The sequence below is a fragment of the Lepus europaeus genome, chromosome 8, assembly GCF_033115175.1.
Source record: "Lepus europaeus isolate LE1 chromosome 8, mLepTim1.pri, whole genome shotgun sequence".
NCBI lineage: Eukaryota > Metazoa > Chordata > Mammalia > Lagomorpha > Leporidae > Lepus > Lepus europaeus.
In genome coordinates this window covers 85763939-85789252 of record NC_084834.1, presented here as the reverse complement: position 1 = coordinate 85789252, position 25314 = coordinate 85763939, and positions in this window count along the sequence as shown.

Here is a 25314-nt window from a genome sequence, read left to right as displayed (position 1 = left end):
GCAAGATCATGTGAGCAACTAATAGACATACAAAGTCACTTCATAACAAACTCTCATGATAGCGAAGCAAATCCTGAGATATCATGAGGGAGGTCCTCATGATCTAATTTCCCTTTTAAGGTCCTAGCTCTCAACACTATTACATTGAGTGTTGGGTCATCAACACATGAACTTAAAGACATTCAAACCAATGTGTCTGTGTGTATGTGTGTGTGTGTGTGTGTGTTTAATGTTAATTAAATGTCAAAATAGCACTGTAGTTATCAAAAGTAGGCTTATTGGTAGACTTATATATATAGAGACTTACTATTTTTATTCCTGTTATAGTTATAATTCCTCACTATTTGTATATTTATATTAATAATGCTTAAAATACAAACATTGATACTCTTTTTTCAATCTTTTCAGCTTTATTGCAATATATTCAATGCACAATGTGCTGAATATACTTAAAGTACACAATTTATGAATTTTGACATATACCTGTACCTGGAAAACTATTGCTAGTAACAACATAATTACTTCCCCCTCTTAAGTTTATTATTTTTCTTTCTAAATCCCCTTCTCCTCCCCTCCTCAGCTGTCCCTACTCTGGAGAACCTTTGATCAGCTTCTACTGCTACTCTTTTGTTTGTGGTTTCTATAATTTCACACTAGAAAATTCTAGAATATTTATATTGGATGAATATCTGGCTTCTATCATTTAAGAGAGGCATTTTGAAATTCAACCATTTTAATGTACATTTCGATATTTTATTTCCTTTAATGGCTGAGTACTTTGCTATTGTAAAGTCAAATCATAGCTTTCTCCCTCAAATGCTGGTGAACTTTTTCTCATTAGCAATTTGGGGTTTTATGATGTGCTATAGACATTTGTGTAAAAACTTTGCGTGAATAGATGCTTTTATTTTTCTTAAACACCTAGAATTGGAATAACTGTTACAAGAAATATATACTCTAAATAAGTTGCAAACTTTTTCAAATCAATTTATTTTATCAACCACCAGGAGTACATGAGAGATGCAGTTTTATTTATATCTTTTCTACTAATTGATATTTGTAGTCATCTTCATGTTAGCTCTTCTATGAGCTCTTCTAGTGAGCTATGTCATTGTGGGCTTAATTGCATATTCCTAATAGTGGGCACCTTTTTAGGTATTTACATGTTCATTTGAATTCGCTAAGTATCTGTTCAAATAATTTGACCATTTTAAATAAGGTTCTTTGTCTTTTTATAATTGATGTATAAGAAGTTTCTTCATGTAAGTCCTTCATCTTGATCAGATATATGTTTGTGAATATTTTCTTTGAAGATGTGGCTTACATTTTCATTATCATAAAGGTGAGCTTCAAAGACAAGAACTTTTTAAATTAGAAGTATAATTTGTGAAAATTTTATTTTATGCCTAATTGGTTTTATATTCCCCTTATAAAAATTTTTCTAATAATGCTTAAAATTTTCCTTGACATATCTGAGAAAATTTATAGTATACTCACACATTTAGGTCTAAACCTATTTTGAATTAATTTTTGTGTCTGATGCAAGGTAATCACTGAGATTCTCTTTGTTTTAATTTGCTTTTTGCATGAATCTATCCAAAAGTTCCTCTAACATTTATAGAGGGAAAAAAAGCCATTAATTCAGCATTGAATTTTCTAGACAATTTTATCAAAAAATTAATGTCATAATTGAGTATGCATGCATCCATTTTTGGACTCTATATTATGCTTAATTAATACTTTTTCTTATACCTGCACTAAAGTGCCCTGAATACTATAGATTTATAATGTCTTGAAATCAAGGTTTATGTCTTCCCATATATATATATACATACATATATATGTACACACAGATATATATATATATATACATATATCAGTATCCTTTGACTACTCTAGTTCCTATACATTTCCATATGCAGTTGTGACAAATTTGCATTTTTTACAAAAGTGATTTTAGGAATTTCATTTTGATTTCATTGAATCTAAAGCCCACTTAGAGAAGAATTCATGTCCATACATTATTGATTAATCCAATATATGAACAAGATGTATATATTTCTATTAATTAAGATATGAATTAGTTAACTTTAGCCACATACAGATTCTGCACTACTTTTTTATACCATACCCTAAATATTTCATACTCTGATGCCATTTTAAATTTCATTATTTAAAAATTAAATTATGCTTGGTTGTTGCTATTACATAAAGCCTATGATAGATTTTTCTATATTGATCATGTAACTTCCAAATTTTCTAAATTCACCCAAAACTATTTACACATTCAATAAGATATTCCACACACTTTTTCATGTCATTAGAAATTATTAAAGTTATACTTTTCTGTTATCAAATTAATTTTTGTCTTAGTGCAAAGTCAAGAATAATTTTTACAATAATTATAGATTTATTAAGAATTTACACTTTCTTTGTCCTTGAATTCATAGTCAAATCTCTTAAAATTTCTCTGTTAAGTATGTTAGCTATTGATTTTTCATTAACATCAGTTCCATTTTGAAGAAGTTTTCTTCCATTTCTAATTTATTTGAAGATTGTATCAAGAAAGATGCTGGATTTTGTCACATGCTTTTTCTGAGTCTACAACATCATATTGCTCAATTGTTTGATTCTTATTTTTAGACTGTTTTTATGGCAGATTATACTGATTGATTTGGAATGTGAAATCAATTTAATTACTGAGACATTTAATTCCTGGGACAGAATCCATTTGATCATGATTTATTATTGTTTTAAAATATTGTTGGGCTTAACTTGCTCAACTTTTGCTACGAATTGTTGTATTTATATTTAAAGAGGAATGGTGTTATGCAGTCTTCTTAGTATCATCTCTAATGTGTGTGTGTGTGTGTGCATGCGCACAAGGGTAATGCTAACAGGTAATGGTCTCTTCAATTTTCTGGAAATGTTTGTGTAATACTGAGATCATTTTTCACTGAAATGTTTTGTATAATTCAACAGTGGAAGCCATCTGAATCTGTTTTTCTTTTTTGTGTGTGGGAAAGCTTTTAACTATAAATTCAAGGTCTTTTAGATACAGAGATATTCAGTTTGTCTATTTCTTCTTAAGAGGATTTAATGTTTTATAGAGACTATTATTATGATATGTTTTGAATTTTATTGTAATAAAGTTGCTGATAGTATACCTTCACTATTATTTTAATAGCTAAAAAATCTGTCTTTTCTAGTCTGGCTATAGTTTTGTCAATTTTATTAAACTCAAAAAATCAATTTTTAATTTCATTGATTTTTTCTATGTTTTTTATTTTTCTACTTCACATATTTCTTCTCCTATCTTTACCATTACTTTGTATGCTAACTTTGTATTTAATAGGCTGTCCCCCTCTGAGATTATTTAAGGGAATAAGAGGTTACATCCATTTTGACACCATTCTCCTGTAATATTGCTTTAATGGCACCCTACAAATTATTTTTCTGTGTTTTCATATTCATTCAACGTAAAATATTTTCTAATTTTCTTTGCAGTTCTTCTGATCTATATATTTCTTTTTAATGTGTGTTATTTAGCTCTGAATATTTTAGTGTTTTCAATTTATTTCTCTGCTATTACTTTATAATCAATTTCACATCATAAAGACATTTCTTGTATGATTTTAGTTTTTAAATGTAATCAGATATATTTTAAGGTATAAGACATTTCTTATATGATTTTAGTTATTTAATGTATTCAGATATGTTTTAAGTTCCAGAATATAGTCTAGTTTGCTGTATGATCTGTGAGATATTGATGTGAAAGTTAATATTGCTATTATTGGGTGTTTAATAAATATCAAATAATTAATGGTGGCTATTCAAGCCCTTAGTGATATTATCCATTCTTGCTCTATAGACTATTGAGGTTGTTTAAATATCTGAATATAATTCAATCAGTCTTTTCATTTTTGAGAATTATTTCTTCCCAATTTTGCTTTCTTTTGGACTTTAATTAAATGCAAAGGCATTTACAATTGTTTTAATTTTAATATACCCTTTTCACTCCTATCAAATATCCCTCTCTACCCTCTGTGACAGTTTGCTCTGAGTTCATCTTTGTCTTATGTTAAACACTACTTCAGCTTTCCTTTGATTAGTGCTTCATTGGTACATTTCCAAAAACCTTTTACTTCTGATCTCTTACCTGTGCATTCTGTCATTATGTTTGACCATTACAGGCAATATGGAAATATTTACCTTTTAATATTTTCTCCTGAGACATTTTAAGTTTAACTGATTACTGATATAGCTGAGTTAAACCTATGAAGTTGCTATGCCTTTTAAATTTGAATCATGTCTTTAATCCATTTTTTATTTTTTCTGTCATCTTTCTGATTCTTTTCATTCTCATTTATATATATTTTGCCCTAATTTTTATTATTTTCTTTTCCTATTTTTTTATATTTTGGGTGCTAATGATTTCTTAATATACATTTATTACAATCTATGTGATAAATTACTTCAATTACACTACAGGAAACAAAAATATTCATAAAATTTTCTTCCTATGTGCTTTATGCTATTGGATGTTGAACATTTAAAATGTAGTAAATCACAAAGTAAACTTTAAATTTTTTATTAATGTAAATAGATTTCACAAATTTCATAGATATGATTCTAACAACTTAATGATACTTCCCTCTCTCCTTCCATCCTCCTTCCTTTCTTTTATTTTTTCTTTTAATTTTTATGATAACATACTTTCAATTTACATCATAATCCTAGGCTGAGTGCCTTAAACATTCAGTTATCTTTCTTTACCTTTCACTTTTAGTTGTTTTTTTGTTAAAATTCATATATTATAAGTCACTTATATATTGCACAATAGTGTTTTTTAAATTATATTCCCAAGATTCTGTAACCATCATTAAATCCAGAAATTGTTGATCATACCAACTATAAAATCCCATATTCATTAGGAGTAACCATCTATGATGCTCATTTGATAACTGATCTATTTTTGCCTCTATGTATTTGCTTATTCTGAATATCTCATGTTAATAAAATCATGCACTATAGGATCTCCTGTGACAGAATTCTTTCATTCAGCCTGCTTTCAAATTTTCGTGCAGATTGTAACATGCATAAATACCACATAATATTTTATTGAATGGATATACTATGTATATGTGTATGTATATGTATATGTATATGTATATATATATGTATACTATGTTTATGTATATGTAAATTTGGATTAGTTGTACTTTTTGACTACTATGAATGATGCTGGTAGAGACTTTCATGCAAATTTTATGTGAATATACATTGTCAAATCTCTACTCTCTAGGAGTAGAATTTCTGAGTCATATCATAACTCTGTATTTAACTTTTGGAGGAAATATCAAACTCCTCTAAACAGCAGCTATTTCAGTGAACATTCCCAACAGCAATGAATGAGGAATCAATCTCTCCATAACTTTGTCAAATCATTGTTATTTTCTTTTTTCTTTAGTCATCCTATGGGTACAAAATAGTATCTCATTACAGCTTTGATTTTCACTTTACCAGTGGCTAATGATGTTGGTATGTTTTCATGTGCATGTTGACCATTTGTATATCTTCTTCAGAAGGTTTTCACTCAATTTTAGTTGTATATATCTTTCATTGATTTACAACTGGACATTTGTTAGATATATTATAGGGGAAATCTTTATCTCAATTTCTGTTTTTTTTTTTTTTTCACTTTCTTAATAGTGTCCTTTGAATCAAGATTTTGGTAAGGTGCGATTGCCCTATGGTGTTCTTTGCTTGATTGCATTTAAGTGTCCATCTAAGAATCTGTTGCCAAATGCATGCTCATGAAGATTTGCATATCTTTTGTAAGAATTTTGTGATTTTTGTACTTATATTTAGATCTTTTACACAGTTTGAGGTACTTTTTGTATGTGGTAAGAGGTGGGTGTCTAAATTCTTTCTAAAGCACATGTATACTCAGTTGACACAACAACATTCCCCCATAAATAGTTTTGTAACCTTTGCTAAAAATCAATTGACTAGGGCAGATACTTGGCCCAGTAGTTAAGATGCCTACATCCCAGTGCCTGGGCTTGATATCAGGTGTCAGCTTATGATATCAGCTTCATGCTGATACAGACCCATGGGGCAGCAATGATGGATAAAATAATTGAGTTCCTGACATCATGTGGAAGAACTAGATAGAGCTTCCTTCTCCTGGCTTCAATCTGATCCAGTCTCAGTCACTGTGGTCATTTTGGGAGTGAATCTGTTGATGAGAATGTTTTCTCTCTGCTCAAATAAAGGATTTAAAAAAATGAATTGGTTGTAATTATTGTTTTGCTTTTAGTTATTCATTCCATTTCTATTAGTAAAATACCACAGGGATTTTATTACTGTAGCTTTGTAGTAAGTTTTAAAATTGGAAAATGTGACTTTCAACTCCACACTATTTTCTAGATTTTTGAAAAAAAATATTTATTTGAGAGGGAGTACATTCCCATCTTCTGTTTCATTCCCCAAATGCCTATTGTAGCCAGGGTTGGACCAGTCCAAAACTGGGATCTTGAATTCAATGTAAGTCTCTTATGTGGGCGACATGAGCTTAATGCCTTGTACTGTCATTGTTGCTTCCCAGGATCAGCATTAGCAGGAAGTTGGAGTCAGTTATCAGAGTCAAGTGTCAAACCCAGACACTCTGATGTGTGATGTGGGCAACTTAAATGCTAGGCTAAATGGATACTCTTCAACTTTGCATTTGTCAAAGTATTTTTTTTTTTTTTTACTAACCAGTTCCTTTGACTTTCCATATGTATTTGGAAAAGCTTAGATTGTCCACTTTTACAAAAGAGGCAGTTGGAATTTTTTTGTGGAATTGAATCTCTACATATATTTGAGGATTACTGACAGCTTAACAATAACTGTGGATGTTTTTCCATATATTTAGGTATTTCTTTTTATTTTAATTTATTTGAAAGACAGATGGAGAGAAAGAGAGAGAGAGAGAGAGAGAGAGAGAGAGAGAGAGAGAGAGAGAGAAAGAGAGAGATCGTGTTATTCTCCATATGCTGATTCACTCCCCTGATGGCTGTAACAGATAGGACTGGGCCAGGCCAAAGCCAGGAGCCAAGAACTCCATCCCAGTCTCCCACATGGATAAAAAGTACCCAAGAGTTTGGGCCATCATCCACTGCATTCACAGGTGCCTTCACAGTGGGATACTGGTGTTGCGACTGGCAGTTTAACCCAATGAGTGAGAATACCAGCGCCACTTTCTTTAATGTCTTGTGTCAATTTTTGGTACAGTTTTCACTGTAAACTTTACCCTCTTTTATTAAATTGATTTTAAAATATTCTTTTTAGTATAATTATAAATGCAATTGATTTATTTCATTTTCAGATTTATCATTATATTCATAAAAAATAGAACTGACATGGGTGAGCTTTTCTTGTGTCTGATATTGTTGGATGCCATTTTATCAAGTTGCTATTCACTTTCTGCTTTCAAGAATTTTGGCCTTTATCTTTCAGCATTTTCACTACATGTCTCTCTGTTTATATTTATCCTGTTTGAAGTTCAGTGAGTTTTTTGCTTAATAAATTAAAGTCTTTCATCAGTGAGATGTTGCCATTAGTTCTTCAAATATTTTTGCACTCCATTTTTGCTTCCCCTCATATGAGTACTTCCATGTGTTTTCTTCATGGTGTTAATAGTGGCTGGCATTTCTCTAAATATCTGTTAATTTTCTTTATTGTTCTTTTCTGTTTTTCTCACTGCATGATCTCTGATAATCTATCTTCAAGTTTACTGATTCATTTGCTATTTCTAACCTGATATTGATCTGCTATTATTTTCAGAAAAAAATACCACAGTGGCAATGTCTCTTGCACATAGCTCAGACTGCAGTGCAGGTTGACTCCTTCCTCTGGCCAATTCTGCATCCGTTCCTTCCGGTGAAAGCATCAATCCCCAGAGCACCCCGATTAAATCATTTGCACAATAAACTTTTGAAAGTCTGCTTTCTAAGAAACCTAACTTGCAATATGATATGGATACAGTATACATCTTAAGATACATAAAATAAAAATATAAAAATATAAAAATAATCAATATAATTTGTCAATCACATTATCAATATTCATGGATTATATTTATTTATTTATTTAAATTTTTATTGAATGAATGCAGTTTTTTCATAGGCACAACTTTAGGAATATAGTTTTTCTTTCCCCCAAACTGCGCCCCTGATTCCCATCCCACCTCCCTCTCCCTCTCCCATCTCCTTCTTTGTTATGATTCATTTTTAGTTTGATTTTATATACAGAGGACCAATTCCATGTTTAGCATAGATTTCAACAGTTTGCACCCACACACACACATGTAACATAGAACATAGTTTGGGAACAAAATTTGCAGTCAATTCTCATAGTATAATTCATTAGGGATGTAGGTCCTACATGGGGAGTAAGTGCACAGTGACTCCTGTTGTTCCTTTAACAATTAACACCCTTGTTTATGATCATCACGTCAGTCATCTCCTGAGGCTCTTGACATGGGCTGCCAAGGCTATTTTTGTGACAATTAACTCCATGGGTATTTGGACATGGCCATAAGCGAAGTGGATGTTCTCTCCTCCCTTCAAAGAATACATCCTTCTTTGATGACCCTTTCTTTCCAATGAGGTCTCACAGAGATGCTTTGTATAGCATATTTTTTTTTTGCCACAGAGTCTTGGCTTTCCATGCCTGAAATGCTCTCACAGGCCTTTGAACCAGACCAGGAAGCCTTAAGGGTTGATTCTGAGGTCAGAGTGTTATTTACAGCAAATTCTAGGAGTCTGCTATGTGGACTGCTTCCCATAGCATTATATTTATGCTTAATAGTTTACTGAGACACTTGCAGTTAACTAGAGCACAGCATATGATCACGCTGTATATTTTGCCTTATAACAAACACTGTGATTGTCTTCCAAACTTCAAGTAACTTGCAGTCTTAATGGCTGTTTCTGAAAATACCTCATTTACCACAATCACATTAATACTGAACACTACAAATAAAAATATTTGTAAGCTTGTCAAGCAAATTTTGATATGTATTATCTATGTAATATGTCTTGATGGCATATGCAAAAGCATAACATCTGATTTTCAGTTTTCCTTTTTTATTGCAGCCAGTTTTTCTTCTGTGGCATTCTGGTTATATGTGAGACACATAAAGAGTGTTAAAGCTAATGTTCAAGTCGTAATGTCACTCCAAATTCTATAAATACTGTCCATGTGTTCCAATAGAGTCCCACACTGCTAGGCTTCTGAACAATACTAATGATATCAGAAACCTCTATAGAAAATATTCTAATATAATATTTATGCATATTACATTGATTAAAATAAATCAATCTGATGAAAACTCTGGGCTATATGGGAATTTCCTAAACTTGATAAAAGGAAGCTAGAGGAAATGTATAGGTTTTCTTTCATTTTCATTCTTTGTTTTGAAGAGGTAAATGATTTTCAGCCAATTTCAAAGAAAAGGAAAGGATGACTGCTCTCAAAACTTGTCTGTTGCATTGTACTGTCAGTTCTAAGCAGTGTAAAAAGAAAGAAATATTTTTTAAAAATCAATTTTGGAAAGGAAGAGTAAATTTTATTTGTTGATACCATATTAATCTATGTAGAGACATTTAAAGATTGTATCAAATCTGTTAAAAATACTAAATAGGTTTAGCTGTATTTCAAGATACAGTAATAGGGAAGCCACTGTAGCTCAGCAGATTAAAGCCCAGGTCTGCAGTGTCGGCAGATCGTACAGGCGCGGTTCAGGTTCTGGCTGCTCAACTTCTAATCCAGCTCTCTGCTGTGGCCTGGGAAAACATTAGAAGATGGGCCCGGAAGAAGCTCCTGGCGCCTGGCTTCTCATTGGTGCAGTTCCAGCTGTTACATCCATCTGGGGAGTAAACCAGCAGATGGAAGACCTTTTTCTCTCTCTGTGCCTCTACCTCTGCGCTACTCCGCCAATCAAATAAATAAATAAATCTTTTTTTTTAAAGATACAGGAGTAATACCCCAAGTGTTTCATTTCAAGAGACTAAAATTAAAAATAAAAAATGGAATAAAAACAATGCATATTGAAAATAAGGAATACTTAGGGATAAATGTCAGTTATGAAATATATATATATATATATATATACATTAAAGTAAATTATTGCTTAAGAAATTAGAGAAAAGTTGTTTTTTTTTTTTTTTTTTTTTTTTGGACAGGCAGAGTGGACAGTGAGAGAGAGAGACAGAGAGAAAGGTCTTCCTTTTTGCCGTTGGTTCACCCCCCAGTGGCCACTGCGGCCGGCGCATCTCGCTGATCCGAAGCCAGGAGCCAGGTGCTTCTCCTGGTCTCCCATGCGGGTGCAGGGCCCAAGGACTTGGGCCATCCTCCACTGCCTTCTGGGGCCATAGCAGAGAGCTGGCCTGGAAGAGGGGCAACCGGGATAGAATCCGGCGCCCCAACTGGGACTAGAACCCGGTGTGCCAGCGCCGAGAGAAAAGTTTTAATACTAAGAGAGAACACATTCACTCAGCAGAAATCTCAATGTAAGTGAAAAGTTAAATCTTTCCACATTGATTAAATGATTAAGTATAATTCCCAGAAGAAATCCTGTGTAGTCTTTGTGTAGACAAAGTTGATTTATTGCAAAGCAAGTGTAATCAAGACCGTGAGAGGTTCAGTATTTGGCTTAGTGGTTAAATTGTCAGTTGGGATGCTCACATATCATATCTGGGTGAATAGTTAGAGGCCCAACTTAGCTCTTCATTCCAGCTTCTTGCTAATGCACCCCTGGGAGGCAGCAGGTGATGACTCAGGTAGTTGGGTCACTTCCAGCCATGTGTGAGAACTGTATAGATTTTTGGATCTCAGTTTCACTCTGGCCCAACCCTTGCCATTGAAGATATTTGGGGGAGTGAACCAGCAGATAAGAGCTCTCTTTGGGTGTTTCTTTTTTTCTTTGTTCCTCTTGCTCTAAAATTAATTAATTTAAGAAAGCAGTGGGTACTGTAGTAAAAATGAACAAATAGTCAAGAAGTAGGCAAAAACACACAGAGATGGTCAATTTTGGGGGTCCTTTGTAATAGCAATTCTTTGAAGAAAAAATTGGTCTTTCAATTTATGTTTCTGGAAGAATTGGGATCACAGACAATTAACAAACATTGATAAACATATTATACTTTTACACAAACATTAATTCAAAATGTATCAGTTATGCATAAAATATGACAAATGATATTTATTTTTTACAGATAATTTTATTTATTTAAAAGGCAGAGTTACAGGGAGAGGAAGGGAAAGAAACAGGGAGAGAGCTTCACTGCCTAAATGTTTGCAATTCTATGGATGTACCACACCAAAGCCAGGAACTTCTTTGAGGTGTTGCACATTGTATCTAAGGTCCAACACTTGTGCTATCATGTGTTGCTTTTTTCAGGCCATTAGCAGGGAGTTGGATCAGAAATGGAGCAGCTGGGACACAGACAAGTTGCCCATATGGGATGCTGGTGATACAGGAGGTAGTTTAATTTGCTACACCAGAATGCCAACCATAACACACAATATTTCTAAAATAAATAAATAAGAAATTGTATTACCTTAAGATTGACAATTTATTTTAGATACAAAAATATTATATATGGAATAAAAATTTTATAAATAGGACTCTGTCAACATTAAAAAGTCCTATTTTTGGAAACATAGTAAAAAATGATAAAACATTGGAAAATCATCATCCATCACACATGTGCAAAATATCTGAACAGGTACTTCATGAAAGAGATATAGGGTTGTAAGCATGCACATAAAAGATATTCAACACCATTAGTCATTAGGAAAATGCATTTAATACCATGATGAGTCACCACTACATACCTAGTAGAATGACTAATATAAAAAGACTTCTATTTAAGATTGCCCCATGTTAGAATGCAAAGTAATATAACTACAAACAATTTAAAACTTTCCTAGAACTTTAGAGATTGGAGTCTTTCCACTCCAGGGTAATTATGAAAAGAAATGAAGCATTCATATTTACAACAGTCTTATTGGTAATAGCCCTAAAATGTTAATATGGCCAAAATATCCATCAGTAGTTTTAATGTACCAGCAAATGCTGATACACCTATGTAATGGAACATCATGCAGTTAATAAAAAGAAATCGACTCATTTATGCACTCCACAATGTGGAAGAGACTCAAAATAACTATAGTGAGTAAAACAGCCAGACAAGAAAGTTTATCTCTATTACGTAAAATTTTGGAATATTCACATTAGTCTATCATGACAGATAGCAGGTCAACAGTTGACTGACAATGAGTATGGTCTAGGAAGGATGGGCAGATAGGATTGCAAAATAGTACTTTGGGGTGTGATTATGTTCATTATCTTGAGTTCATTATCTTGGTTTTAAAGGATATAGCCAAACCACAACCAGGAAATTGCATAATTTAAACAATATTGGTTTATATATCAATTACATGTCACATTTTACTATAAAATTACATAATATAATCCATGAATGCAATGCTACTTACATTGCTTATATATGACAGCTCTTTGTAAACATAGGTTTTATATTTAAGTATTATCATATAAATGAATTAATCTGTGCAAATACAGCATGAGCCATTAATTATCTCTGTTGAATAGTATAATGAAACAGTAAGAAAAAATAGGTAATTTTGATGGGCGTTATTTAAAGCGAGCAAGAAACAGTGTGCCAATTTCAGAGAAATAATTTGATCAAGCACTAATATCTATTACTGTGTGCTACTAGATGAATAAAACATTTAGCATATTTTAATCATGTGTATTTTTAAGGTCATCAACTAAAATCATCAGGGAACATTATTAGATAGTAATATTCAATATATCTATATGATTTTTTCAGTGTATATTTTAAATAATCCTGGAAAAGTACCAGACACATGCTAGACCCTCCATAAATACTTGTTGAATAATTATGGAGTGATCTCTTTAAAAATCACTTTGAAATGTATAATTCTTAAAATATGATATTTTAATTCCAATTAGAACTAGCTTTTTTGCATAAGCTAGTGTTTCAAAAGCTTCATCTCAGTATATCTATAAGAAATAATTTCTTCCTTGCCTAAAAATCTGATTTCCTATTCTCCCATGCAGAGCTTGTCTCTTTAATATTCCCTTGAGCTGGAAGAGTGTTTAGTGATGGTATCTTGACTGCTTCCCTGGGTATCCTATTTGATTGCCTCATTGACCTCATGACTAAGAATTTCTTCATCTTATCTAGCTTAAGCATTCTCTCTTCATTTTTCAGGCCATTACTTCTTGTCTTACCATCTTTAACTATCTTGAGTAATTCATCCCCTCAGGAATTTTAGCTACCCATAAATACAAAAAAGAAAAAGGCATCTCATTGCCTGTCAGTTGGTGAAATTTGATACAACTATGATCTAAAGATAGCAGAACTCTATGGCATGCAGAGTGAGCAGTAGCGAAGGAACATTTTCCTGGTTTGCTGACATGCAACAAGGTCACAAAATTGTTCCATCCATTACTCCCCGAAGCTAATATTTATTTACCTAACAGATAATGCTTTCATTTATGATTTTGGCATTTCTGTCATCTATTATTCTCTATGAAATGTTTGCACACATATTATTTGTTCTCTTTGAATTACAAGGAAACAAGGAAAATAGCGTGAAAAATGTCAGAAAATATTTCTTGTAAATAATCTAAATAATATAATTTTGTGACCAGTTCTCTTTCATTCCTATGTTCTACTTATCAAAAGACTGTTTTTGTGGATCTTTGTAAATCCAATTAGTCATGCTATTCTAAACAAATGGCAGATTTTATATTTTAGCTGCAAGTTTTGTAATTCTCTTCAGAGTTTCCGTGGACACCAAACATTTTAAGGAGTTTCCTAATATGAAAGCAAAGGAATGTTAAGAATATGTTATGTGTACTGAAACAAAAGTAAATGTTTCCTGGTATAAAATAGTTCTTCTTAGAAATTTAGACTTTTACCATCTAAACTTTTGTGCTCATCAATTGTCATTCAAATCCCCTACTATATGTTCCAAATCAATCCAAATCTATAGTGTCTGAAGCACTGTCCAATTTAACTCAGTCCTCTGTCTTGTTAAGACCCACTTTCTTTTTCTTTTTTTGACAGGCAGAATTAGACAGTGAGAGAGAGAGAGACAGAGACAGAGACAGAGAGAAAGCTCTTCCTTCCTTTGGCTCACCCCCCAAATGGCTGCTATGGCCGGCGTGCTGCACCGATCCGAAGCCAGGAGCCAGGTGCTTCCTCCTGGTCTCCCATGCAGGTGCAGGGCCCAAGCACTTGGGCCATCTTCCACTGCCTTCCTGGGCCACAGCAGAGAGCTGGCCTGGAAGAGGAGCAAGCGGGACTGAATCCAGCGCCCCAACCGGAACTAGAACCCGGGGTGCCGGTGCCGCAGGCGAAGGATTAGCAAAGTGAGCCATGGTGCTGGTCATGACCCAGTTTCATAACACCTTGCCCAGGTACTAAAACTCTAGAAATATTAATCTCTAAAGTGACAAACATATGCAATGACATTAACTATCATGTATTAGTAAGCAAATACAAATGAAATAACAGTGTGGTACTATGGCACAGCTATTAGAATGACAGAAAAAAAAACATTTTAAAAGCAATCAATATTGCAGCAGTGTTGTGGCACAGAGGGTTCAGCTACAACTGGCAACACCCCTATCACATTTGAGCACTAATTAAAGTATTTGCTGCTCCATCTCTGATCCACATTCAGTTGATGCACCTGGGAAGGCAACAGATATGAGCCCAAGTACTTGTGTCCCAGAAACCCATGTAGGAAACCCAAATAGAGTTCCAGGCTCCTGGATTTAGCTTTGCCAAGAGTTTGCTCTTGTAGCCATCTTATGGACCAGTGCATGGAAGATTCTCTCTCTTTCTCCCTCACTCTCTGTTGTTATCTCTACCTCTTTCCCTGTCAGTCTACAATTCAAAAATAAACAAATATTTTAAAAAACTATAAATATCAAATATTGATTAGAATGTGGAGTCACAGAGAATTCACAGAGAACTCTCATGAATTGCTGGAGAAAATGTCAAGTGGTTAAACCATGCTGGAAGACAGTTCAGTTACTTGCAAAGCTAAATAAAATGTTACTATAAATACAATCTAAACATTTTGCTCTTATGTATTTTTTCAAAACAATTAAAAGCATGTTCAGACATAAAAATACTGCCTTAAAAGCTTAAGGGAGTTTTATATATTTGCTCCAAATTTAAATCAATAGGGATTTCCTTTAATATAAGAAAGATTAATCGATCAATCGATCTATCTATCTATCTACAGACTTGAGAACATAGTGATGCTTTCCCCTCACCTTCCCTCCTGTCCACACTCCAAACTTTCCTCTTCTTCCCTCTCACATTCACACTCTTAATTTTTACAAATATCTAGTTTCAGTTTAATTAATGATCACACAATTAACTCTACACTAACTGAGAGTTCAATAAATAGTATGAAGCAAAAGAAAGAAGCAAACAAACAATCAAAAAAAAAAAAACCCCACAATTTTCCTCTGTGGAAGAGACCGGGCTATACAGAGCCATCAAATCTCAAAATATCTATTTCATTCCAATACATTACATTTCAAGTACGTTATTAGTTACCTTGGATCAGGGAAAACATATGATAGCTGTCTTTTTGAGACTGGCTTGTTTCACTAAGTATAATTGATTCCAGTTGTGTCTATCTTGTTGCAAGACAAGATTTCATTTTTTTTTAACCCGAGTAGTACACCATAGTGTATATACACCATAATTTCTTTATCCGTTCAGCAGTTGATGGACATTTGTATTGATTCTATGTTTTGGTTATGGTAAGTTGTGCTGAAAGGAACATGGGAGTACAGATAACTCTTTCATTTAATGATTTCTTTGGGTTTGGGTAAATTCCCAGGAGTGTGATGCTTGGATTATATGGTAGTTCTGTATTCAGACGTCTGAAGTATCTCCATGCTTTGTTCCACAGTGGCTGTACCAGTTTACATTCCCACCAACAATGGATTAGGGTACCTATTTCCCCACATCCTTGCCAACATTCAGCATTTGTTGATTTCTGTGTGAGAGCCATTCTAACTGGGGTGAGGTGAAACCTCACTGTGGTTTAGATTTGCATTTCCCTGATGCCTTATGATCCTGAGCATTTTCTCAATGTTTGATGGCAGTTTGGATTCCCGCTCTTGAAAAATACCTGTTCAAGTCCTTTGTCCCTTTCTTAACTGGGTTGTTTGTTTTGTTGTTGTTGAGTTTCTTGAGCTCTTCATAGATTCTGGATGCTAACCCTTTATCATTTCCATAGTTTGCAATTTTTTTTCACATTCTATCGGTTGCCTCTTCAATTTGCTGAGTGTTTCTTTGCAGTGCAGAAGCTTCTCAGCTTGATGTAATCCTGTTTATCAATTTTGCTTTGAGTGCCTGTGCTTCTGGGGTCTTTTCCAATAATCTGTGCCTATGCTAATGAATAGCAGAGTTTCCCCAATGTGCTCTAGTAATCTGATGGTATTGAGTTGCATATTTAGGTCTTTGATTCATTTTAGTAGATTTTTGTGTAAAGTTTAAGGTATGGGTCTAGTTTCATACTTCTGAACGTAGAGTTCCAGTTTCCACTGTACCACTTGTTAAAGAGACTGTCCTTTCTACAGGGATTGATTTTAACTCCTTTGTCAAAGACAAGTTAGCTATAGATGCATGGATTGATTGCTGGAGTTTTTACTGTTTTCCATTGGTCTACCAGTCTGTTTTTGTGCCAGTACCAGGCTGTTTGGATTATTACTACTTTGTAGTTTGTCTTGATATCAAGTATTGTGAAGGCTCCAGCTTTGTTTTTGTTGTGTAAGATTGCTTTAGCTGTTCAGTGTCTCTTGTTTTTCCATATGTATTTTAGAATCATTTTTTTCTAGATCTACAAAGAATGTCATTGGAATTTTAATTGGGTTTGTACTGAATATGTAAATTTCTTTTGGTAGTGTGGACATTTTGATGATGTTGAATTTTCCAATTCATAAATATGGAAGATTTTTCCATTTTTAATGCCTTGTTTGATTTCTGACTTTAGTGTTTTATAATTTTCATCATAGAGAACTTTGACATTCTTGTTTAAATTTATTCCAAGATATATAATTCTTTTTGGAGCTATTGAGAATGGGACTGATATTAAGAGTTCTTTCTAGCCCTGACATTGTCTTACCAAACTCTTTTATAAGTTCCAATAGTTTCTCAGTGGAGTCTTTTGAATCCCCTATATATAGAATCATGTCATCTGCAAATAGGGATGGTATGATTTCTCCCTTTCTAAATTGTATCCCTTTGATTTCTTTTTCTTGCCTAAAGGCTCTGGCTAAAACTTTCAGGACTGTATTAAATAGCAACAGTGAAACTTGGGATCTTTGTCTAGTTCCAGATCTTAGGGGGAATCTTCCAGCTTTTCCCCATTAGTAGGATGTTGGCCATTGGTTTGTCATAAATTGCCTTGATTCTGTTGAGGAATATTCCTTCTGTACCCAATCTACTTACGGTTTTCATTATAAATATATGTTGTATTGTCTCAAATCCTTTCTCAGCAACTATTGAGATAGCCATATAATTTTTGTTCTTCAGTTTGTTAAAGCGATGTATCACATTTATTTATTTGCAAATGTTGAACCAACCCTGCATACCAGGAATAAATCCCATTTAGTACAAATCAATAATCTTTCTGATGTGTTGTTGGGTTCCATCAGCTAATATTTTGCTGAGGTTTTTTGATTCTGTTTCCATGAGGAACCTTCGTCTATAGTTCTCTTTCTCTGCTGCTTCTGGCTTAGGAATTTATGTCATACAGGCTTTATTGAGGCTTTATTGAGGGGTTTAGGGAGGATCCCTCCTTTTCAATTGCTTTGAATAGCTTGAGAAGAATTGTAATTGCTTTTTATTTAAAAGTCTAGTAGAATTCAGCAGAGAAGCCATCCAGTCCTGGGCTTTTCTTTGGTAGGAGCATCTTTATTACTGATTCAATTTCTGTCTTCTTTATCATTCTGTTTGGATTTTCTATGTTTTCATGACTCAATTTTGGTAGATTGCATTTTCTAGGAGTTTATCCATTTCTTCTAGTTTTTGCAATTTAATGGCATACATGTCTTTGTAGTAATTCCTGATGATTCTTTTTATTTCTGTGGTATCTGTTGCATTTCCTTTTCAATCTCTGATTTTATTGATTTTGGGTCTTCACCCTCTATTTTTTGGATAGTTGGGCCACTGGTGTATCAGTTTTATTTATTTTTTCAAAAAAAAAAGCTTTCTTCATTTCACTGATCTTTTATATTTTTGTATTTTTTGATTGAATTGTGTTTATTTCTTCCCTAATTTTAATTATTTCATTTAATCTACTAACTTTGAGTTTGGTTTGTTGTTTCTTTTTTCTAGGTCCTTGAGATGTATTGGCAACTCATTTATTTGATTCATGTTCATTTTCAATTTCTTGATGTAGGCACTGATTGCAATAAACTTCCCTCAACACAGCTTTTGCTGTAACCCATAATTTTTGATGCAGTGTATTATCTTATTCTTTTGTTTCCAGAAAGTTTTTGATTTCTCTTTTGATTTTTTTCTATGACCTGCCCTTCATTCTGTAGCATGTTTTTCTGTCTCCATATGTTTGCATATTTTCTTGAGATTCTTGAGTTGTTGAATTCCAGCTTCATTCCATTGTGATCAGAGAAGATGTATGGTATGATTTTGAATTATTTTTAATTTTCTGACTTGCTTTATGGCCTAGCATATGGTCTATCCTAGAGAAAGTTCTATGCACTGATGAGAAGAATGTGTATTTTGCAACTTTTGGGTGAAAAGTTCTGTAGATATCGGTTAGGTCCATTTGATCCATAGTGTATATTAGTTCTGTTGTTGTTTCTTTGTTGATTTCTGACTAGTTGATTTGTCCATTGATGAAAGTGGAATGTTAATGTTGCTTGCAACTATTGTATTGTAGTCTGTGTCTCCCTTTATATCCAGTAATATATCTTTTAAATAGCCAAGTACCCTGTAATTGGGTGTGTATGCATTTATTATAGTCATATGCTTAATTGATTTCTTAATCTTGACATAGTACCTTTCTTCATCTCTCAGTTTTTATGTTAAATTCTATTTTGTCTAATAATAGGATTACAAAACCTGCTAGTTTTTGCTTTTTGTTAGCATGGAATACCTTTTTCCATCCTTACATTACAGTCTGCATGCATCTTTTTTGGTGAGATAGTTTCTTGTAGGCAGCAAAGAGATGGGTCTTGTTTTTTAATCCATTCAGCCAATCTATATCTTTTAACTGGAGAGTTGAGGTCATTTACTTTCAGGGTGATTATTTGTAAGTAATGATTTGGCTCTGCCATTTTCCATAAATATTTCTATTGCTTATATTTGATTTCTTTTGCATTTTTACTGGGGGATTTTCTACCTTTACATTCTTTCATATTGATGCCCATCTTTCTGTGTTTCTGTGTGTAGCACATCCTTAATCACTTTTGTAAATCTAGATGAGTGGCAACAAATTCTTTGAATCTCTGGTTTTGATGGAAGGGGGTTATTTCATCTTCATTCATAAAGGAGAGATTTGCAAGCTACAGTATTCTGGGTTGACAGTTTTTTTCTTTTAAATCATGGACTATATCTTGCCATTCCCTTCTATCCTATAGGATTTCTGATGAGAAGTCTCCTGTGAGTCTAATTGGAGATCTTCTGAGGGTAGTCTGGCATTTTCCTCATCCAGTTTTTAGAATATTTTCTTTGTTTTTTATGATGGAGTATTTGACTACTTGGTGAAAATCTTTTCTGGTCATGTCTATTAGGAGTTCTATGTGTTTCTGTACTTGGACATTCCTTTATTTCTCCAAATTGGGGAAGTTTTCTGTAATTATTTCACTAAATAGGCTTTCTAGTCCTTTCTCTCTTCCAACACCTTCAAGAACTAATAAGACCCATATATTGGGTCATTTGATTGTATCCCACAAATCTCCAATACTGTTTTTAAGTTTTTCTTTTCTCTTCTTTTTTTCTTTTTATCTGACTATAAGGTTTCCAAAGATTTCTCTTCTAATTCAGATATTCTTTCTTCTGCCTTACCATGCCTGTTGTTAAGGCTTTCTACTGCAGTTTTTATTTTATCTATTGAATTCTTCATTTCTAATATTTGATTTCTCTTTAAAATCTCAATTATATATGAAAAATTTTCTTTCTGTTATGTATGGTTTTCTTTAGTTATGGATTTTTATCTGATTGTTTTTGAGCACTCCTATGGTTAATGTTTTGAATTCTGTTTCCAGATTTCCTCAATCTTTTCTTCTTCACAATCTAATACCAAAATGTTGCTGTGTTCCTTTGGAGGGGATTACAGTGTATTCCTTATTCTTGTTTCTTGAGTTTCTGCTTGTAGGTCTTTGTGTAGTTAATTTGTGTAGTTGATGTCTTGTATGTTTTAGCTATGCCCCTGTGCCTTAATGGAATGTCTGCATTTTCAGTGAACACTAAAAGGTGTGTGATGGGTGTGGCCTGGGAGCACTGGTCCATGCTTCAGAGTGCGGTGAGTATCCAGGGTAATACCCAAGTTGGGCATGGTAGATCTCAGTGCCCAGGTGTTAGCCCCCAATGTGTTCCATGCCACAATATGAATTGCATAAATGATCTGCCAAGCCATCACTGTGAGCACAGTTTCTGCTCAATGACCATTCTAGACAACCAAGGAGCTCCATGTGTGTGGAGCTGCACCCAACAATTTCCCAGAACTCAGTTACATCCTGAACCTTCTCATGTCACCACTGAGTCTCCATGGTGTCAGCAACACCAGGTTACCACAGTTGCTGGGTATAGATGTTTCTGTCTGCTCTGACAGCCTATCCAGTCAATATAGAGTCAAATGTTCCCCCAAGACAGCTCCACCTACATGTCTCAATCCTGTTATGCTGCAGGTACTTCACCATCCTACATGGTTGCCCAGCCACCTCTCAGCCAGGCTCAAAGTCAGTGAGGACTGCATATTGCTTCCTCTGCTAGGATCTCTAGATCACAAGAGCCACTGGGTGAATGTTGCTCTCTCCCAGCCCTGCCACCAGTACTATCAAAGATAATGTCCTGTCTCAGCCAATTGCTGTGCATGCACATAGTCTTCCACAGCTCCCATCCAAGCTCAATATGGCACCTGCCCTTTCTCAGCCAGGCAATGAACACTGTTGTGGGAAAGTTAGAATGAGATAAATGTACCCATCTACTTCCACTGGGTCTGCAGACAACCACTAGCAACTGCTAACCCCCAGGGCTCCAGTCTAGACTCATGCCATGATCTCTCTCCATCTGTATCACCACACATAGCAGCAGTCTGGTCTCATCTCTGTCTCCAAGCTGCCACCTTCTCTAATTCTTTGCTACTGCAGTTGTGCACATTGTTCATGTTCATGCTGTGCATCTGCACCACTCACACAGGCCTAGGACATTCCTCTTCCTCTTGTAGGATTTCCAGTGCAGTTTTCTCTCCAATTCTCCACTGGGGGTGCACTTCCAACACTTTTTAAAAACTGTTTATCCCTAGCTGAGCACAATATGTTGTTCCTTAATCCACCATCTTGGAATCCCTCCTCAAATGTAACTTTCTAAGTCCAAGATGTCAGCCTGAACAGGCCACATACTGTATAAATCTAATTATATCAAATAGTACAAAAAGGGAAACTATAGAGGTAATAAAAAGTTCAGTGCCTACCAATGGTTTGGAGTGCAGAGGGTGGAATGGATAGATTATGCATAGGAGATTTTAGAACAGAAAATTATTCTGTCTGATCCTATAACAGTGCTTTCAAAGTCCTTATTTGTCAAAGAACACAGACTTTCACAATACAAAGAGTGAAACTTAACTGAATGATAAACTTTAGCTAACATGGATGAAAAAATATATAATATAAGTATATATGAATATATATATGAATATATATATATATATATTCAGTGTAATAAATGTTCCACACTAATGTAAGTTGTTGATTCTAGGGAAACTATACTGGGAAGGGGGCTACATGTGAATACCTGCATTATTTACTTAACTGCTCTGTAAAGCAAAAGTGATTCTAAAGAATATAGGTAATTCACTTGGACTAGTGCGATGGCATTGGTACATGCCATCTTGATGGGATTGTGTTGGAATCCCCTGCACATTTCTAACTCCACCATTTGCGGCCAGTCCGATTGAGCATGTTCCAAATTGTTCATCTCCTCCCTCTCTTTTTCCACTCTTAGATTTAACAGGGATCACTTTTCAGTTAAAATTTAAACACCTGAGAATAATTGTGTGTTAATTACAGAGTTCAACCAATAGTACTAGAACAACAACAACAACAACAAATACTAAAAAGGATAAAGTATTACATTGTACATCTAAAGTCAGGACAGGAGCTGATCAGTTCATTGTTGCTTATAGTGTCCATTTCACTTAACAGGTTTCCTCTTTGGCGCTCAGTTGTCATCGATCAGGGAAAACAAATGATATTTTTCTCTTTGGGACTGGCTTAATTCACTCAGCATGATGTTTTCCAGATTGCTCCATCTTGTTGTAAATGACTGGGTTTTGTTGTTTCTTACTGCTGTATAGTATTCTATGGAGTACATGTCCCATAATTTCTTTATCCAGTCTACTGTTGATGGGCATTTGGGTTGGTTCCAGGTCTTAGCTATTGTGAATTGAGCTGCAATAAACATTAATGTGCAGATGGCTTTTTTATTTGTCAAATTAAATTCCTTTGGGTAAATTCCAAGGAGTGGGATGGCTGGGTTGTATGGTAGGGTTATGTTCAGGTTTCTGAGGAATCTCCAGACAGACTTCCATAGTGGCTTAACCAGTTTGCATTCCCACCAACAGTGGGTTAGTGTCCCTTTTTCCCCACATCCTCTCCAGCATCTGTTGTTGGTAGATTTCTGAATGTGAGCTATTCTCACCGGGGTGAGATGGAACCTCATTGTGGTTTTGATTTGCATTTCTCTGATTGCTAGTGATCTTGAACATTTTTTCATGTGTCTGTTGGCCATTTGGGTTTCCTCTTTCGAAAAATGTCTATTGAGGTCCTTGGCCCATTTCTTAAGCTCTGATAGGTCTAAGAGTCAAAGAGATCACACAAACAAGACAAGTATCTGCTAATACTAACTGATAGAATCAAAAAGGGAGAGAAAGATCCAACATGGGAAGTGGGATACACAGCAGACTCATAGGATGGCAGATGTCCTAAACAACACTCCGGCCTCAGAATCAGCCCTCAAGGCATTCAGATCTGGCTGAAGAGCCCATGAGAATATAGCAGGCATGGAAAGCCAAGATATCATGGGAAAAAAAAAAAAAAGACCTAAATGAATGATCTCTGTGAGTGAGATCCCAGTGGAAAGAACGGGGCCATCAAAGAAGGAGGTACCTTTCTCCGAAGGGAGGAGAGAACCTCCACTTTGACTATGACCCTATCGGAATAAGACCAAAGTCAGCGAACTCTAAAGGCTTCCATAGCCCTGGCAACTCATGACTAGAGCCTAGGGAGATTACTGACGCCATGAACAGGAGTGTCAAATTGTTAAGTCAGCAACAGGAGTCACTGTGTACTTACACCCCATGCGGGATCTGTCCCTAATGTGTCGTCTAAAGCCAAGTGATGCTATGACTGGTACTGAAACAGTATTTTTATACTTTGCGTTTCTGTGTGGGCGCAGACTGATGAGGTCTTTGCTAATTATATACTGAAGTGATCTTCTGTATATAAAGAGAATTGGAAATGAAAAAAAAAAAAACAACCTGGTGTTAAAATGGAAATGGCATAGAAAATTAATTATTTTGAAAAAAAAAATTATGTAGGATCTCTGTCTTTAATGTGCTGTACATTGCTATTTAATGCTATAATTAGTAATCCAATGGTAGTTTTTTCACTCGATGTTGCTATATGGGCAAAATGTTGAAACCTTTACCTAATATATACTAAATTGATCTTCTGTATACAAAGAGAATTGAAAATGAATCTTTACATGAATGGAAGGGGAAAGGGAGCGGGAGGGGGGAGGGTTGCGGGCGGGAGGGAAGTTATGGGAGGGGGGAAGCCATTGTAACCCACAAGCTATACTTTGGAAATTTATATTCATTAAATAAAAGTTTAATAAAAAAAAAAAAAGAATATAGGTAATTCAAAAAAATCTCCAAGTTGTCACATGAGATGACAGAATTAATGTAACTCAAGTTCTGTTCTTTGTCTTCATGATTATTGATTATTTATTATGTTCTACCTAAAGGGAAAATACATAGACATATCTAGGTCTAAAAATAAATGTGTTAGAGGATTACTTAACTGAGCATATATTATTATAAAAGTGTGCAGAAATAAAATGTAGGATAATATTTGTGTAATATTGGGATAGCATTTGTATACATGCATAAATGCTACAGAGATGTATATATACAAGTTGTCATTAAACACCTCAAATATTTTAATTAAAACTGAGATTACAAATGACTTTCTCTTGAGGGAATGAATATTTTATCACTGAAAATGTTTGGGATTACTGGTGGTAATAAAATACACACGTATTTTTATTGAGTTTGAAGGGTTTCAATTCTCTTAGAAAATGCAACTCTTTCCCTTTGGTATGCCACTACCTTAGTTAAATTTGTGATAGTTGCAAAATTTTTCTAAGAGTGAGCAAAATAAAGAAGTAGTCAATTTCAGTATATCACTAGAATTTTTTTTTAAGACAGTCAAAGGAATTTTAACTAATTTTTTTTTCTGTCTGGCTTAGCATGCCCATTTTATTAACTGATGGGCTAGTAGCCAGAAGTGACTGATAGATTTAGCAATGTAAACTTTGTCACTAGAGGCAGCTCTTGGAGAATACATGACTGTGTAAATAGAGTACTTGATTAAGTTGTAGAGCCCCAGGAACAGTCTGGACTCTGGTTATGTAAATATAACAGATGGCTAAGTAAATGCTGTACTTTACTAAGACCAAGTTTATTGTAGTAATCTATGTTTACAGAGCAGATTTAAGAGGGAGACTATCCAACTTTTCGAAGCCAAATCAGGTATTGACAATATCATTCTGTCATGGAGATTATTTAGAATGGGTTGGAATTTTTTTCCACATTAACATCCTCTGGAGAAAGCTACACTGTTTAATTGTTTACAATGGCTAGTCTGTTTTATAAAAAGTACTATTTCTTGAAGGAGAGTTTGAAATAGCAGATCAATTCCAGTCACATATGAGG